This window comes from Gopherus flavomarginatus, chromosome 1 (genome assembly GCF_025201925.1).
Source record: "Gopherus flavomarginatus isolate rGopFla2 chromosome 1, rGopFla2.mat.asm, whole genome shotgun sequence".
In the NCBI taxonomy this organism is placed as follows: Eukaryota; Metazoa; Chordata; order Testudines; family Testudinidae; genus Gopherus; species Gopherus flavomarginatus.
The window spans coordinates 13,509,046-13,527,583 of record NC_066617.1 but is presented as its reverse complement, the minus strand read 5'-3'; positions in this window follow the sequence as shown (position 1 = coordinate 13,527,583).

Here is an 18,538-nt window from a genome sequence, read left to right as displayed (position 1 = left end):
GCTTCTCTTTCAAATATCAGGTTGAGTTTGCAATATAGAAAAAAGCACATAGGGTCTTGCCAACAGAACTGACATGCTACAGAAGCCATTGAGAGGGAATTAATATGAAATCCCACAGAGTTACTTTTCGGAATACCAGTACACAGAGTGAATTCCAAGACAAGTACCTTTATCTCTGCTTCTTCCTTCATAAACCTCAGGGAGGCACTAAAAGAGCCATTTAACCTCCAAATTGGGACAGCACCTGCCTAAAATGGGGCAGAAAAAGGGGCAGTTCCATCAGCACCTCAATGGTAACTTGGGGTCTAGTCTGTCATTGGTATATAACTGCCATTAATATTAGTAAAGGCTACACATGGGAGGGGAAACAAAGTTCATAGCATCTGTGTTTTCATCCCCTGGCTTGCAAAAAGGAAAATTCTGTGGTAAAGAGAGGATGGTGTAGTCAACTACTGGCACCAAATCTTTTCATGTTCTAACATCCGTAATTCTCTGATTAACTGGTGTTGATAGAAGCAGCACAAGCAGTGCAGTTAGTGAATTATAAGCCATTTGTATAGAGCAAAAGAGTTCATCAAAGGCCAACGTTATACTTCTGGTCTGTTTATAAAATCAGACAGTAACATCTTTTGCACATCTAAGACAGAAATTTGCCTCCAATGTATTAGATACCTGCACTAAAGGCATCTGTACTGTCTCTCATTTGCCTTCCATTATTCCATCACAGTCAGGGTAAGACAAAGGCAAGGATGCAGTTCTTGGAGTTGCATGCAACCACAATATCATTAGGGCTGTGGCATGGAGGTGGAACCAGGGGAGACCCTATATGGGTTGAGTCTAGGTCCTCAGATTGCTTCAATTTATATTCCCTTGATTCCACTGATCCTATACCCAGAACCCTAGACAAGCATATATCACGTATTTTAGCAACTGGAGATCCTAAATTATGTATGTTTGTTTTTACTACTACACAGTTGTCTGGGGCTTGTCTATACAGTGGACACTGTTCTGGAAAAAAAAAAGTCACTTTAATATGGTAACTTTTATTCCAGAGTCAACACGGGGAGCTAGGGGAAGTTATTCTGGAACAGCTATGGTAGAGTAGCTTATTCCAGTCAATTTAGTTGTGTAGACAATCCTTTGGAGAAAGTTTTATACCTTAAGGCCATATTCTGCTCACAGTTACAGCAGTGTAAATCCAGAGCAACTCCACTGTGGAAAAGTACTGGGCGAATTGGTGCATGAGAAGGGGAACTGAATAGACAGAAAGTAAATTTGATCATTCATTTTACCCTCCAAGCAGACTGAAATGCCAAAGGGAAACAAACAGTATGAATGGTGACAAGTCATTAGATTTGCAATTGTCCCTCCATCATAATAATCTAATAATGCTATCGGCAGCAGGGATAAGGAAAAAGCTAACTATAGAGGAGGACTTTGGGGAAACTCTGAATTTTTTTTCAGCATCGTCTCCAATAATCTGACTCACTGCACAAATGGAAAGAAAACTTGACTAACACCTGAGACAGTAATTGCGCAGACCAGCTGTTAACACAAAATGAAAAAGGCAAGGGAAGGCCAGAATGGCCCCTGATCAGCCAACCAGATTCTAAGGCCTGACGACATCAGTGGAGGGGCTCTAATGGACATCAAGGCTAGTTTCCTGCTCTCCCATGCAACCCTCTTAAAACTAGCTAGATTGTTTCTCCCCACTACTCCTCTTGGGAGGTAGGTCCAGAACCTCACTCCTCTGATGATTAGAAATCTTCTTCCAATTTACAGCCTGAATTTATTCACGAACAGTTTATCTCCATTTGTTCTTGTGCCAACACTGTCCGTTAGTTTAAATAGCTCTTCTCCCTCCTTGGCGTTTCCCTGCTGCTGTATCTGTAGTGAGCAATCTTATCATTCACAATCAGATAGGTGTTCACTCAAGTACTTTTGACTTAGCACTCAAGTAGGTATGGCCTTCAAATGTCTTCAATAGTCTTTAGCCCCTTTTTAGCCTGACTTTGGATGCTACTTGTCTCCACCACCATCATGATCATCAAAAATCTCTTTAAAGAGATAAGAATTTTTTTTAAAAACCAAAGAAATGGGTGGACCAGCATCTTGCTGCACTCAGCCACTACACATTGAGCCAGTAGGGGAACTGCACTCAGATCCCCAAGGGAGTGCCATCCAGTCCCCATTCAGTAGAATAGCAGTGGTATTGGGTGGTTAAAAAAGTGTGGTGATCTTCAGGGCTTTTTGTGGGACCCAAAATACTTGTCGCTCTTATCCAAGCAGCAAAAATCCCAAACAAACAAAAACTAGTTTGGCCACTAGCAACTCCAAATCTGAGATCAGATTCCAATGCAAAATTTTCAGCTGGTTCCAGCTAACCAACTTGAGTTTGGAAGAGCATAACTGAGCTATTGACTGTTGAAGGTACTGACTTTAATGGGATTACTCACATGCTTAAAGTCAGGCATCTGTTTAGGTACCTTGCTGAATGGGGGACTTAGAGACCAATGGAGACCCAGTAGAAATCAGGTAATGGAATTCAATACAGTCTGCAGGGATTTCCAATGAGGAAGCAACCAGAGGCTTTGTTATGTCTCCATTCTAGGCTTAAGGCTGCAAGTTGAGCTGTGTGAACTCTCTTTGAAGTGTTCACTGCACCTTCTCCAAACGTAGCATGGCTTCTACACCAGGGTGTGCTCCCCTATAACATCTCCATATCCCCCCACTTCCTGCTCCTTGAAATGCAGACTGCATGGTAAAAGCCAGAATAGAGCCCATAAACTTAGGATGGGAAGCGCTAAGGCCAGATTCTCATTTATGATCCATCCCTTTGTGCCACTCAGGTGGGACAATGCTGGATGAAATTTGGCCATCAAGGTATTCCCCTGAAGGAGAGGACTCTTCACCAGCACACAGCTGGCAGAGCCAGTTCTTTCACCAAGGCCACTCCCTCTTCCAGTTTAGGGAGCATGTTGGAGTGGGAAAGGGTTGTGTTCAGTCTCCGCTATGCTGATCTCCAGCTTGTGTATGACCCTACAAGACCTTATGTTGGTGGCCTGAACTAGAGCCACCTCATGTCAAATCTGAGACCAGCATAGACTAACCAGACCACAGGATCAGGGAGTGGTGTATCTGGTCCCCAATTTTTAAATTACTGACTTTCTCTACCCTGTGCTCTCCTCACCCTGCCAAAGACAATCAAACCAGAATACCCAGACCCTGGAGGACCTTCTTTCAAAGAGACAGAAACTGGTTTCAAAAAGTTTTGACAGTTGGCATTATAATGAGCCCATTCCAACTGCAATGACCTCATTGCTGTTCATTTTTCCTGGCTACTAATTGGGTTATGAACCACTTTTAACATTCCAAAAAGTGTTAATGACTCAAGTGTTTACATATAATGTACTCCCGGAGCCTGTACATTCCAGCCCCAGCATCCTTTGAATTCACGTCCCACATTTCCAATGCCCACCTGGTACCCAGCCACTGTGAGATGGGTGAATTTATTATCCACTAATATATATTTGGAATTGCGTCGAGCCTTGACTTATCAGCAACCAACTACACTGTCAGTTGTGGCATAAGTGAGCTGGGTGAAGAGGGCAACAAAGCTACTGAAAGGAGAGAAAATAACTGTAGAACCAAAGAAACATTTGTCCATCCAAGGGGTGAAGATTAAAGCGGGGGCACAAAATGTTCAACTGGCCAATCTGCCTCATTCTCCCAGGGCTTGATCCTTCACGGCCTTAATTGGACAAGCAGCCCACGCTCAGGTGAGTTGTCCTATTCATTGTCTTCTGCCTGTGTAAGGACAACTTCCTTGAACAAGGCTCAGCAGAACTGGACATCTGGACTGTAAAGTCCTCTCCATCATCCATATACATTTTTGGGTTTGATCATATTTGTCCACTAACTTGGGGCCAGAGGTAATGCAGAAGCAGGCCTGATCCAGCAACCCTGACTGACACAGCCAGTCCTTACTCACGTGCATAGTTCCATTGCCTTCAAACTCCAGTAGTCATCCTTCCATGGGAACCCCAGTAGAACAGCTTCTGCAGGGAGTAATGGAGTTGAACATACAATGCCATAGAAGAGTTGGACGTACAATGCTATCTCCTCTCCACTTCCATTTGGGCAGCAGGAAAACCCTCTATGCATGTTACTGCAGGGTATGCACAGCCAATGGGATCCAATCCTGCCCACCCTTCTTTAGCCAAAGTTCCCACTAACCTCCCAATGGCCTGATTGTTAGAACAGGCTGCTAGCTAGCCCATCTCTACAAACACTTCATTCCCAGAAGTTTTTGTGAGAGGAAATCCCTTAAGTGATGAAGTGATGGAACGTGAAAAAAATGAAGGTGAAGGAATAGGAGAGAGAAGCAGGCAGAGAGGCAAGGGAAGATGAAAAGGAGGTAGGGGAATGACAGAGGAAAAAAACTGGTGAATAAGAGAGAGAATATGGAAAAGAAAATAATCTCTACTTTTTTTCCCTTTTCTTCCCACTTCTTGTTGTTTGCTCTCTTTCTTTCTCTTTTTTTTGAACTCCCTCATTTTACCCTCTTTTCTTCTGTTTCAGAGGGGTTTATTTAATATTCTCGCATCCCAAAAGAGGAGATGGACAAATGGGGTGCACAGACGTGAGGAGACTTCATTAAGGCTTTATCTGAACTAGGAAATGTGGTGTCAGAATGATGATAGGCTATTGTTTAACTGCGCTAGCTGCTTATCTCACTCGTTTGATGGCTTGGAGTTTAGCTTGGGTTTAGGTAACACGGGTTAGCTAAGCCCAGCATAAGACTGGGTGTCTTTCTAAGGAACATGCCCTAGCTCAACAAGAGGTTATGGGCTTGGAAGATAAAATTCTGTAGCCTGAGTTATTCAGGAGGTCAGACTATATAATCATGGTCATCCCTTATGGCCTTAAAGTCTATTCCTTCAGGTATCTAAACTCAACCACTTTTCCTTGTCAATGCAAAGCCCAACAAAACAACCACAAGTCAGCATAATCCTCAGCATTCCAACACCCGTTGCACCTGCTGTGCTCGAGGCTGACACATCCAGCTGAGGGTACAGACAAAACAGGAATGGCCCACAGTACACAGAACCTCTCGGAAAATCAGAACTCAAGTCCTGCCCCCCGTGAAGTCAATGGCAAAGCTCACCTTGCCATTAAGTGGCAGAGGATCTGGCCTTAAAGCCTCCTATATATTAGAATTCAAGAGGAATTTTTAGTAGCACCCTACCCAGTTATTTACATGTAAGTATCTATTTCTCCATGAATCCACTGAACTCTTGCTCCAGACTAAAGCACTAGCAGGCAGGAAAAGAAGCCTATTCAAACCTGCCCAGGCTCCAGCGCCTGGGAATCCACACTAGAAACCCAAAAATAATAGAAACAGTTATATATTATTTCAGTAATGACAACTAAGCTTTTCAGTACTTGACTGAGCAACCTTCACTCCTCTCCCCCTCCCCACCCTCCAGGCACTGAGCCCACCCATTCAACTGAACTCATAACTTTCCATCATAAAGTTGAGTGGCAGCTGACAGATTGGAGTGGAAACCTGTCTCACACTCATCTGAGGCACTTCTCCTTTCCCCAAGGCCTTAGCAGGGATCTGTTGTAATTGAAGTATTCTAATACCCAAGGTCTCTAGCATTTCCAGTGAATATAGACATGACATGCTTTCCCTAAGTGTAACACTGAGCTCTTACTACATAAAAGCTATTGTTTAACAATTAATTTGCATGGTTTCAGTTTGTAACCAAGGTCGTCCACTGCAGGAGAGGAAAATGAAACAGTTTCTAAGCAAAAATGCATAGTGAAGAACAGAAGAGACTTACCTTCACAAGTAGATCTCACCACTAATCTTGCCAAAACAGAAGAGAAAATCTGGTTTCCAGCTAGAAATCACATTCTGCTTTCATTTTTAAAGATGCAAAATGCAGAATAATTGCCTTGGCTTCCATGGATTTACTCCAGAATTACACCAGCATAAACAAGAGCAGAATTTAGCCCATTGTGTTATTATTTTCTAACGCAACAACCTCTTAGTAAAATAAATTTGCTGAAAGACTTACTGTAAGGACCAGGGGCACCTGTCAAGTAAACGGCTTTTTCCGAACACCCAAAAAAAGTGAGTTACATTTTCAGCTAGAGCCAACACAATTTAAGTCTTTGGCTAAAATGCCAAAATATCTTCGATAACACATATACACACCTATAAAAACAAAAGATCAGTCAGAAATTCCAATAAATGGGCTCAAGGTTGTAGTAGAGGCATACAGCTGCGAAAACATAAAATGTATCTGATAGATTTTTAAAGCAACAGCCTATGAAAAGTCTTGTACAAAAGTTGGACTTGGCTTTTGTTTTGTTTTTTTATTTCAACGCTTTACTTTAAAAAAAATACAGATTTTTCAACTATTGAGTCCAAACGACAGTGCTATTCAAATGGGAGCATGTCCTGTAAATCACAAGGCATGATCAGTGACCCTTCTGCAGTGCTGCAAATAAAGAGACTAAAAGAAATAGAAGATGGAAAATAAGTGTGAGTGAGACTGAGCCAAGATCAGATCCTAATCTGGTGTAAACTGGCATCTATCAAAGTGAATCAAGCTACACAGATTTCTACTAGTTGAGGGATTAGTCTTGGTCTCATAGTGAAACCAAAAAAAATAACTGAGAAAGACTAAATGCCATCATGATACGAACATGTTGAGAAAATAAAAAAGGTAAACTGAAATAATTAGGGAAATGGACTGTCAACATTAAACAAAGCCCTGTCATCCAGCCAATGAAATCCAAGTTAAATAATGGTTTCCAAAGGAACTTATTAGGAGTAGAAAGATTTTCCTAACATGTACGCTCTCATTTTACTGGACAATGTACGGTCTGAATTTCTATTAAGCCATTATTACATTTTGCAGATGTCATTTTGACACATTTTTGAACAGGCTTGAAGCCCTTGTTTATTCAGCTTTCCCCTTGGGCACATCAAGAAGTTGTTCTCTTGTAATTCCAGTTCTCCTTCGGTTTGGTGTACCTTTAACAGTCCTTGTTTTGTTATTAACGCAACGACTGATGGACAGAGGTGACTGGGTTTTGAAACAGTGCCACGAAAGTCGCCCTCTCAATGCAGTGGTGACATAAAAGTCCATATAAGGGAAGTTTGAAGGGAACAAAAGACTTTTCAAATGCAAAAACGTGATTGCAATGTGCTATGAAAAGAGAAAACAACCATCTTTTTTCCAAGTCAACTTAGCCTAGTCGATGCTTAGCCTTTATTTGAAAGTACTGTAGTAATAATGGTGGAAGTTCTAAAATAGACAAAAGGTCTGAAGTCACAATTCTATTATTAAGAACCATGTTGTCTAGGCCTGCTCTGGGCACTATAAGATGACTAAGCCCAGATCCTCAAATGTCTTTAGGCGCCTGATTCCCATTTTAAATGAATGGAACTTAGGTTTCTAAATACCTTTGAGGATCAGGGCTCTGGTGCCAGCCACCCAGAGTCTCTCTAAGCTAGCGCTCACCTCATTGCTACTATTGGTGGAGCTGTGCCCACTTTTACTAGGGATGGGAATTTTATTTTTTAGAAAATGCCTAAATGTGTACAAGGCGTTACAGATGAACCCACGTCTCTGGACCTCTCACCATCACCGTTACCTTTGCTGGACAGTCTGTGGCTCCTGACAGTTCCCTTCATGCCCTATCTGGAGGGGTTGCTCCCAAGCCTGTCACAGATCATCTGAGTGCAGCATGGCTCACCACCGCTGATTTCTTCAGGTCAGCAGGAGAGAATTCTTGCTGCCAATACAATTTCAGCACCTACTGTTTCTTCCTTCAGTGGTGGGAATGGACAAGCCAGAAGCTGGGAATGGGCTACAGGGAATGGGTCACTTGATGATTACCTGTTTTGTTCATTCCCTCTGGGGCACCTGGCATTGGTCACTGTCAGAAGACAAGATACTGGGCTAGATGGACCTTGGTCTGACCTAATATGGCCATTCTTATGTTCTTATCATCCCTATTTCCTGCTCCTGCCTCTCTTTTCACTATTTCTTTCCTAAAAAGAATACCAGACTCTTCTTTCTCTGGGCTTCTTCCTTCTATAGGACTTGCTTTTGATGCTGTTGGTACTTATGGCAATTCACACTGTCATATATCCCACATAGGCTGTCACTATATACATGTCAGTTCAGGGCAACTGCATCTGTATTCCCCCTCCATCCATGGTCCACCAAGGGCACTTATCCTTGGGCTTCCAGCTCCCCAGTCATCCCTTGAGTGGAGACATGAGTCTCTCTCTCTCTCCTAACTGGGCTTTTTCCAGGCTGCACAGCTCTGTTGCTGCCCTGTGATATCCCCAGAAAGCCAGACTTCCTAAACAGGCCAGCATCTCTGCTTTGTTTTCTCTTTGAAGTCCACAAACACAGTAATTGCCCCTGGTTTTTGAGTTACCACCCACCTTTTTTTCAGTAAGCACATTTATCCTTAAGGTAAAAGCATTACCTAAGAAAACATATTTGAAACAACAAAAGAACCAACACACGAGCTAATAAACTTGCCAGAGATCACTCCCCCATCCCTTTTCCACAAGGGCTCTGTTTGATGTGAGTCTTCCCAACCCTTCCCTAAGGATTCAGGACCTCCCTTTGGACAGAAGGTCCTGTCCTTTGGCTATGTCAGAAAAAAGGCCATGAGTCAGTTTAAACACAGGCTATTTATCCAAATCCCTTTCTTTGTCTGTTGGCCTCTGGGGAATGGAGTTTAAGCTAGTATAGGCAAATCTCCACAAGAGGTGTTACCTCTCTGGAGGTGTCACAACCTGAGTGAATTTTCCTAATCACCCCTGTGACATTACACCCCATTTTATTCATAGAAATATTTTGATATGAGTATGGCATAACTAAGATATGTTTTATGCAAGATGAGTCATGTGAGATATCATTGAAAAGGTTATGATCTACTGTATATGTTTATCCAATTTGCATGTATGTATTGTTTCTGCAGCTAAAGTTAGTAATATTGTCTATGTAACAATTACAACGGTGTGGGTATGCACTTGGAAAACACCCACCAGACAGTAAGCAATCAGCCTTAATGGGCCATTAGGAAAAGACAATGAGTCTTTGAAGATGTGGATCCCCCATCTTCCCATGAGCTCCTTCCTGTGGAATTTGCAAATAAACCTCATCTCATGGTTGCCCTGACACTGCAAGGTCATGTGATAATGTCACCTGGTACAAAATACCATCTTGGACACTGCTGGTACTTTTCCCTTGGAAACAAAGGTTTCCCACCTTATATAAATTCTATTTAAGGTTGGGAAGCAAGGCAATCTGGGCTCTCCATTTGCCTCCCCACCCGAGAAGGAAGACTGCTGAATTATCCAGGAAGTAAGCTAGGAGAAGGCAAGAACCGAGTCCTGGCTGAGAACAGGGGTCTAGCCAGTAAAGAGACATAACTGGAACTCTGAGATGCAGAAACTCTACAACCTGCCTAAACAACATTTAGGGTGAGAAATTACTATGTGTAACATGTTTCTTTAGTGTATTACGCTAAGTTTGCGTGTTTTGTTTTATTTGCTCTGTAATCTGCTTTGTTCTGTTTGCTTTCCTTTATAGTCATTTAAAATTTACTTTTTGTAGTTAATAAACTTATTTCTTGTTTATAACATAACCCAGTTCACACAGTTCATATCAGGGGTGGGGCAGGGGAGAAGGAGACAAGAAGCTGTGGCTCTCTCTCTCCACATTGAGGGAGAGGGCAAACTTTTATGAACTTGTGTTCTGCAGATCTTTCTATGCAATGCAAGACAATATAATTTTGGGTTTATACCCCAAAGGAGGTGTGAACATGAGTGCTGGGCAATCTCTGAGCTGATTCCTCCCACACAGAGCTGATCTCAGTATCTCTGTGTCCATTTGCAGCTGGGTGTGTGCCCACCTGAGTATGTGTGCTGGAGAAGGTTTGAAGGCCTGGCACAGCAGAACAGGGTGAGAAAACCCAGGCTGGTGGAATGGGAGGAACCAGTGGGAGTCCGGTACATCAGGCGGCATCCAGGTCCAACCCGTCACAAGCCCCCACTGTCCTTAGTTCCTGGAGGAGTGTGGTCACCATCCCCTATGGGATTATATACAATCCCTGGCCTGCAATGGTACATAAACAGAATTCAGTAAAATCTCCCAAAGATATTGCAGGAAAGCGCCAGATATGTCACAGGGCTGGATCAAACTCCCAGGACCAAGCACCCATAAAACTTTGTGTGGCTTGAGATCCAGAGTGAAATTGGAAGCTCTAATGTCAATATTTAAGGACAGACTGGGTAATAGTTAGCATTACTGTTTACCTGATGCCAGCCAACTTATGGTATTAATGTTCACCTGATGTCTGCCAAAATATACATATCCCCCAGACAATACATAAGCTGAAACAGCGCAACTCCTTCAATGAATGTAATTAACCTTTTACTGTTTTTATGATCCCTTCCAACCAAATAGCACAGAGAGAAGTTATTCGGTTGACTCCCCGCAGGAGCTGGATGCTTCTAAAAGGGAAGGTACAGAACTGGCATTAGAGTTTCTGGCTACCTCTGCCACAGTCTTTGGGCCTGATTATTTAAATCAAGCCCCCTTTACACTGGCCTGGCAGTGTAAAAAGGCCTTCAAGTGGTTTTTTATATGTACTGGGATACTTATCTCCTCTAACAAATGATGAAAAAAAAAAAAAGTCACCAGCCACTACACTAGGATACTTCATGTCCCTCCTTGACTACTGAGCAATACTGGGCCCCAGTATAAGATATTGCAGAATGAAATAGACTCTTATCACTTCTGTGTGTCACTGGAGAAAGTTATGGATGTGGAAGTGTATTAAACAGCCCACCTTCATTCTGGAATCAAGATAGAAAAACAAGGAAGGAAACAGAAAAATTAACATGCTGAAATCTGTTTAGTTTGCATAGAATCATAGAAGATTAGGGTTGGAAGAGACCTCAGGACTTTTAAGGACTTCAAACCTGTTTCTCTCTCTTTCACAATGGTGTAAATCAGCATCCCTCCACTAAAGCCAGTAGAGTTACACTTGTGTAATATCTGTGAAAGCCAGAGCACAATCAGGCACTTTGGGTCCAATTCTGACCCTACCACTGAAGTCAACGGGAGTTTTGCTATTGTTTTTCATGCGGCCAAGATTTCACTCTGAGCTTCTTCTGAAGTATTTTAAGGTTTAGATTTTTTTTTCTTTGTACTGGTTGTAAAGAAAATGTAATGGTAACAGCTTATGTCATCCATTTATTATGTCATTTATGAAAATGTGAAGGAGGGTAGGAGCCTTCATCCATTGGCTTAAAATATTTTAAGCTAAAATGACAGCTCTGTAATTGCTAAACCAGTCTTCCCATTGGGCCTAGAATGACACCCATCAAAGCTGCTCTGTACTTTACCTTCTGTTCATATGGTCCAGAAAGCTTGTGTACAGTTGTACTCCTCACACAAATCACTTCTCCCAGCTCCTGCATGTTCTGAACCTGTTTCCAGAGTTCTCCGACTATAAAAGCAACCAGGCAAAAGTGCATGAAATGTCACAGCATTTCTACCCCTTCTTGTTCTTTCAGCATGCGGCTGAACCTGGAGAACGCACTCACTATAATATTTGTGCATCTTGCTTTCTTCCAATATAGGTAATATAGTCCAGGGATCGGCAACCTTTGGCATGCAGCCCATCAGGGAAATCCTCTAGCAGACCGGGACAGTTTGTTTACCTGCAACGTCCTCGGGTTTGGCCAATCACAGCTCCCACTGGCCGCGGTTCGCTGTTCCAAACCAATGGGGGCTGCAGGAAGCGGAGCGGGCTGAGGGATATGCTGGCCACTGCTTCCCACTGCCCCCATTGGCCTGGAATGGCAAACCGTAGCCAGTGGGAGCTGCAATTGGCCACACCTGCGGACACTGCAGGTAAACAAATGGTCCCAGCCCATCAGTGGATTTCCCTGACAGGCCACGGGCCACAGGTTGTCGATCCCTCATAGACTCATAGACTCATAGACTCTAGGACTGGAAGGGACCTCGAGAGGTCATCGAGTCCAGTCCCCTGCCCTCATGGCAGGACCAAATACTGTCTAGACCATCCCTGATAGACATTTATCTAACCTACTCTTAAATATCTCCAGAGATGGAGATTCCCTGATATAGTCAAACCTCCCCACTCTTTATCAGTCTATCTTAGACTTTTATACTGCCGCCTATCACCATATTATCTAAGTGACTTCCATGTAACATCAATAGCAATACCAAAGTCCTAGTGGATTTGGTGGAGTCTCTGGCACTTCTCTCTTTAAAGGATAAAATCTCTTATTGGGATAAGATTTGGGGGAATTTTATAAATTTTCCTTTTTCAGGGGTGGAGGGATTTGGTATATAGTTGGTAGGCTTTAGGGGTAGAAGGTCATGTCAGTCTGTGAGTGACATTCTTATGGAAGAAAGGCCTTTTTGAAGAGGACGATTTTGCAACATTTCCTAAAGATAGCCCTCTGTCTTGGATGGTTTAGCCACAACAAATCCTTCACCTTGGCCGGGGGTTAGACTAGATGTCCCTTGTGGTCCTTTCTAACCCTGTGATTCTATGATTCTAAGATGCTCAGCCTCTGGATTCACCTGATCTCCTCTGGGCATTGGCTCCACAGCTGGACCCCTGCCACGGACAATGTTTTGTACCCAGCCCTCACACACTTCACCCTGGGCCTTGTGATCTGATCCTTTACATAAAATGTCAGAGAGGGACAGATTCTGCACCTTTTGACCTACTAAGTAGCAGCTCATGCTACAAGTAGTCCCACTGAGCTCAGTGGAGCTACTGAGGCAGCAAGGTGTATCTCAGGGGAAGAAGAACTTGGCCCAGAAATGGGAACAGTAACCCCCAGCTATTACTTCATAGTAAAGTCACTCATCATGTTCATGGTGCCCTTAGAATAATTTACTTGGAGCTAATATTGCACAGACTGAGCAGTACCTTACTCCAATGAAGTTAATGGGGCGAGAGTCTGATATTCTGATTCATGCTGAATATTTCCAGGTTCCATCAGTCTTCCCATTGATTGAGATGGAGCTGCTTGTAGAGCAGAGCTTAAGAGTGACAGAGTTGGGCCCTTAAACCCTGATTCAGCAAAGCCCTTATCTAAGTGCCTAATTTTAAGCACATGATTAACCCCATTGCCCTCAATGGGGGATACTCATATGCAGGGCCAGCGCTTCCATTTAGGTGACCTAGGCAGTCGCCTAGGGCACCAGGATTTGGGAGGGCGGCATTTTGCGGCCCTCAGCGGCAATTTGGCGGCAGGGCGTCCTTCCGCACTCCAGGTCTTCAGCGGCAATTCTGCGGCGGGTCCTTCACTTGCTCCGGGACCAGCCGCTGAAGTGCCCCGAAGACCTGGAGCACGGAAGGACCCCACCCCGCCGCCGAATTGCCATCGACCGGGAGCGTGGAAGGACCTCCGCCTAGGGTGCCAAAAACCCTGGCGCTGCTCCTGCCCATATGCTTAAAGTTAGGCATGTACTGACTCTGGGCCTTTGTGAGCATGATAACTCAACACATCACTGAGCACAGCTTTAAGAACGCTGAGCTCTGAGTTTAGGCTCTTTAGAGGGAATGGAAAAGGATGAGGCCAGCCATTAAGGAGTAACATGAAGACAGGTGGTTTCAACTTACGGAGAGGAAGTCCCAGTGGTCAGGGCACTAACTGGGGACTCTGCAGAGCCAGGTTCCATTCCCTTCTCTACCAAAGACTTCTTGTGTGAACTTGGGTAAGACATACAGACTATGTCTACATAGCAATAAAAAGGCCCGAGCTGGCCCCGCTCAGGGGCTATAAAATTGCAATGTAGATGTTTGGGTTCAGGTTGGAACCCAAGCTTTGAGGTGCTGCAAGTGGGTTAGGTATCCACGGCTGAACATGTACACGGCTATTTTGAGCCCAAGTCAGCCCACTCAGACTCTGATACTCAGTGCCGTGGGTTTTTATTGCATTGTAGACATACCCACAGTCTCTGCCTCAGCTCTTCCTTTCTAAATTGGGGATAATACCACTTTCCTACCTCCTGGGCGTTGTGAGGATGAACATTAAAAGTTGGTAAGGTGCACAGATACTTGATGATGGCAGCTGTATAAATACCTTAGATTACAGCAAAATGATTTTCTGATGGAAATACTTCTACAAAATCCACATTTTCCATACAAAAATTTTGATTTGGCTAAAAAATTCTGATTTTTCATCAAGAAAATCAAAATGAAATATTTTATTTTAGGTTGATTAAACTCAAATTGGAATATTTAATTTTTTTAACTAACCTGAAATGTTTCATTTGAAAACAGTTCAACATACCATTAAACTATATTTTCCTGTCATGATACATTGCCTTATGAGAGTTGTAGTTCCAACCCCAATTCTCTCATATGGGCCAGGCTGTCTGGAGGACTACATCTCCCATAAGGCAATGTGCTGATTTCACGCTGACTGCTTTGTGTGGTGCACAATGGGAGGCACATCACTCTGGGTGCACTATGAGAAATACAGCTCAGCCTGGAGCCTGTCCCATTGGGGTCTATGGGGCTATCAGAGTACAGTCACTATAAGACAATGCATCATGACTTTTTTAATTGAAATGACTCCAAATGAAGAATTTCAGGCAATTCCAACAAATCAAAGTGAATCTCAAAATGTTTCAAAAATATCAAAATGAAACATTTCATATTTCCAAATTGAAATATTTTTGAATTTCCATTTTGTGGAAAAATTTCAGTTTTTCATTCCATTTTTTTGGGATGAAAACAAATGGTGACATTTCCTGCAAGATGGAAATTCCAAATTTTGATCATCTGTACCTTAGCCAGATAATGAGCATCTACAGTAGAACCTTGATTTTATGAACACCAATCTTATGAACGACCAGTTATATTCCCAACGGGGGGGGGGGGACTGAAAAACAACACACACAACAAAATTCATGTGGATGAAGAAGAAGTCAACATCCTTTCACATTCCAAGACCTTTAGTGCACTGGAAGTCACTGGTTTGAAGGACAAGAAGGAAACAGGAAAGTGCACCATACTACTACTTATGCACCAGACTTACTGTAATTTTGAGAGTTCAGTTATATGAACTTTGTGATTTTAGGAACTCTTCATTCCCCAAGTAGTTCATAAAAAGGGATTCTACTGTAAATGTTTCACTCACCAGCTGTCTTTCCAATGGCACCTAATACGTACTTACAAGGGCATCCTATGAGTAAACATTAAAGTACCATCAGGCTTTTCCAACCCTATGACTATCAGTATACAAAGGATTTGGACACTTGTCGCTCAACAAGCTTAAACTCAATAGTTGTTCATTATTACAGTTCATCACCTATCTATGGCTGATTTTCCTAGCATTCAGAAATTGCCATTCCTGTGGGATTCCTGGTTAGGCTGTGCAGGATACACACGTCCTCTTCAAGATGGGATCGCCAGTAACAACATCAAAATCCTTCCACTTAATACAGAAATAATGTAACTTGTACAGAAATAATGTAACTGGACTGGAAGTGGATGCAACTGTAGGTCCTTCCAGTTAATACAGAAATAATGTAACTTGTACAGAAATAATGTAACTGGACTGGAAGTGGATGCAACTGTAGCTCTACATCCAGGCAAGGAGTGGCAAAAATAATTGAAACGTTTACCTCAGGGTGATCCCACATGGCTTCTCATATAATACAAGCAGCTACATTTCCTTATGCGTTCTCATGCATGAAGAAAATACTGAAACATTCCAGTGAATCTAGCCCAGCATTAAAATTATACGGGGAGGGGTGGGGAGGAGGGGGAGGGAGGTCACCCCACAGAATGAAAACTATTTGGATCAAACAGTCTACTGGTGTAACTTTATTAAGGTCAGTGGAGTTATACCAAAAGATAATTTGGCCTAGGAATCTAAACATATGGCATTGTTCTGTTTTACTAGGTAAAATCCCTACATATTATTACACCGAATCCACAGGGCCCTCACTAAAATGTTTAAAGAGAGATGTGATCAAAGGGTCTGCGCACAGGACTAGGAGTATTTCCATTCTAATCCTGGGTCCAACATAAAGCCTGTCTCTGGCTTTGGGTCAGTAAACTCCTCTGTCACAGCTTTACTATCTGTAAAATGGGGACAATAGCTATCCATAGCTACAGAGGTGTTGTGGAGGCTAATTAGTTAATGTTTGTAAAGCACGTTGAAGATGGAAAGCATTAAAGGGTCTCAGAATGACTATTGATAGGTGCAGGACATTCAAACTGGGCAAGAGATTCTCAGCTCAGCATGCCCCAGGCTGCTCTGAACTGCACCACTGTCAAATAGAACTGGTCCAAGAGTCACAAGTGCTGCCACAAGTGCCTTTGTGACTTAAGCTCTCCCACAGATACTGTGTATTTAAAAGGTTATAGTGTACAGTGTAAATCCAGAGTGACTGACAGTAGCATTTGACCGTCCACGTTCCACTGGAGTTGAATATGATGGGATTTCTCTCCCCAGGTCTAGGCTGTATTTCAGCTACAGCATGTTACTGACTGGCCACTGGGCCTGAAGATGGAGCAGGGATTTACTTATAAGTAACTGGGTAGATGTGCTGCTAGATTTTAGGAGAATCCCTTTATTCACTGGTCCTATTTGGGTTTGGAAGTCCATTCAGAAAAGGATATGGCTCTGTCTACACTAGCACTTTTGTCAGTAAATTTTGGGCAGTCAAGGGTGTGAAAAAGCACACCCCTGACCAACATAAGTTTCACCAACAGAAATGACTATGTGGCCAGCGCTACATCAGTGGGAGATGCCCTCCTGCCAAAATAGCTATTGCTGCTCATTGGGGGTGATTTAATTAGGCCAACGGGTGAGCTCTTCCCCCCCCCCAACTTGGTGCGGCTACATGGGAGACCTTCCAGTAGCATGGCGGCAGCAGTACCGCTGTGCCACAGTAATGTAGCCATAGCCTAAGTTTATCCTTGGTAGTTCTCCGAGGCAACCTGCACCTCCCCAGTGCTGTTAATTTTGTGATCAGAAGAGATAAGAAAATCTGATTTACCTCTGATTTCTTGGGGAAATCTGACACAAGTGCAGAATTTTCCTCCTGGTTACAATAGAAAGACTCCCACTGAAGCTAATGGGAGTTGCACCACCGTGACTGGGAGAAAAACGCTGATCCTACAACCGGGGAGACTCCAGGCACCAGCACACCAAGCATGTGCTTGGTGCAGCAAGCCTCAGGGGGCGCTCTGCCGCTCACCGCGAGGGCGGCAGGCAGGTTGTCTTTGGTGGCATGCCTGCTGAGGGTCCAGTGGTCCCACAGCTTTGGCGGACCTCTAGTAGAGATGCCGCCGAATCCACGGGACCGAGAACCTCCCGCAGGCAAGCCGCCGAAGGCAGCCTGCCTGCCGTGCTTGGGGAGGCAAAATACCTAAAGCCGCCCCTGCCTACAACTTTCTAGCAATTCACTCACTAATTCTAATCATGTCTAGTTCATTAAATGAGCTGACTATAAGTTGAGTGTACAAAGCAGGGCTTCAGACAGTCCTAAAGAAGTGCTTGCGATGATTTTCAATACTAATTCAAAGCCCAATGAAGTCTATAGAAAGTGTCCCATTGACATCAGTAAGCTTTGGAACAGAACATTGGAGCGTAACCAAAACCATCATCCACTCAAGGTTTCAGATACGTGGAGTATTCCATAAGAACATAAGAATGGCCATACTGAGCCAGATCGATGGTCCATCTAGCCCAGTGGTCCTGTCTTCCAACAGTGGCCAGTGCCAGATGTTTCAGATGTAGTGAAAAGAAAATGACAATTTATCAAATCATCCAGCCCCTCTCATCCCGTCCCAGCTTCTAGCAGTCAGAGGTTCAGGGACACACAGAGCATGGGGTTGCGTCCCTGACCATCTTCTCTAATAGCCATTGATGGACCTAACCTCAATGAACCTACCTAATTCTTTTTTTTAATCCAGTTATACTTTTGGTTTTCACAACATCCCCTGTCAATGAGTTCCACAGGTATATTGTGTGTTGTGTGAAAAGTACTTCCTTATGTTTGTTTTAAACCTGCTGCCTATGAATACCATTGGGTGACTCCTAGTCATGTGTTATGTGAAAGGGTAAATAAAATTTGCCTGTTCAGTTTCTCCATACCATTCATAATTTTGTACACCTCTCTGATATACCCCTTAATGGTCTCTTTTGCGAGCAGAACCATCCCTGTCTTTTAAATCTCCCATTATACAGAAGCTGTTCCCTACTCCTAATCGTTTTTGTTGCCCTTCACTGAACTTTTTTCAATTCTAATATATATATATATATATATATATATATATATATATATATATATATATATATATATATATATATATATATATTTCAGATAGGATGACCAGAACTGCATGCAGTATTCAAGATGTGGGTGTACCATGAATGTGTATAATGGCATTATAATATTTTCTGTCTTATTATCTATCCCTT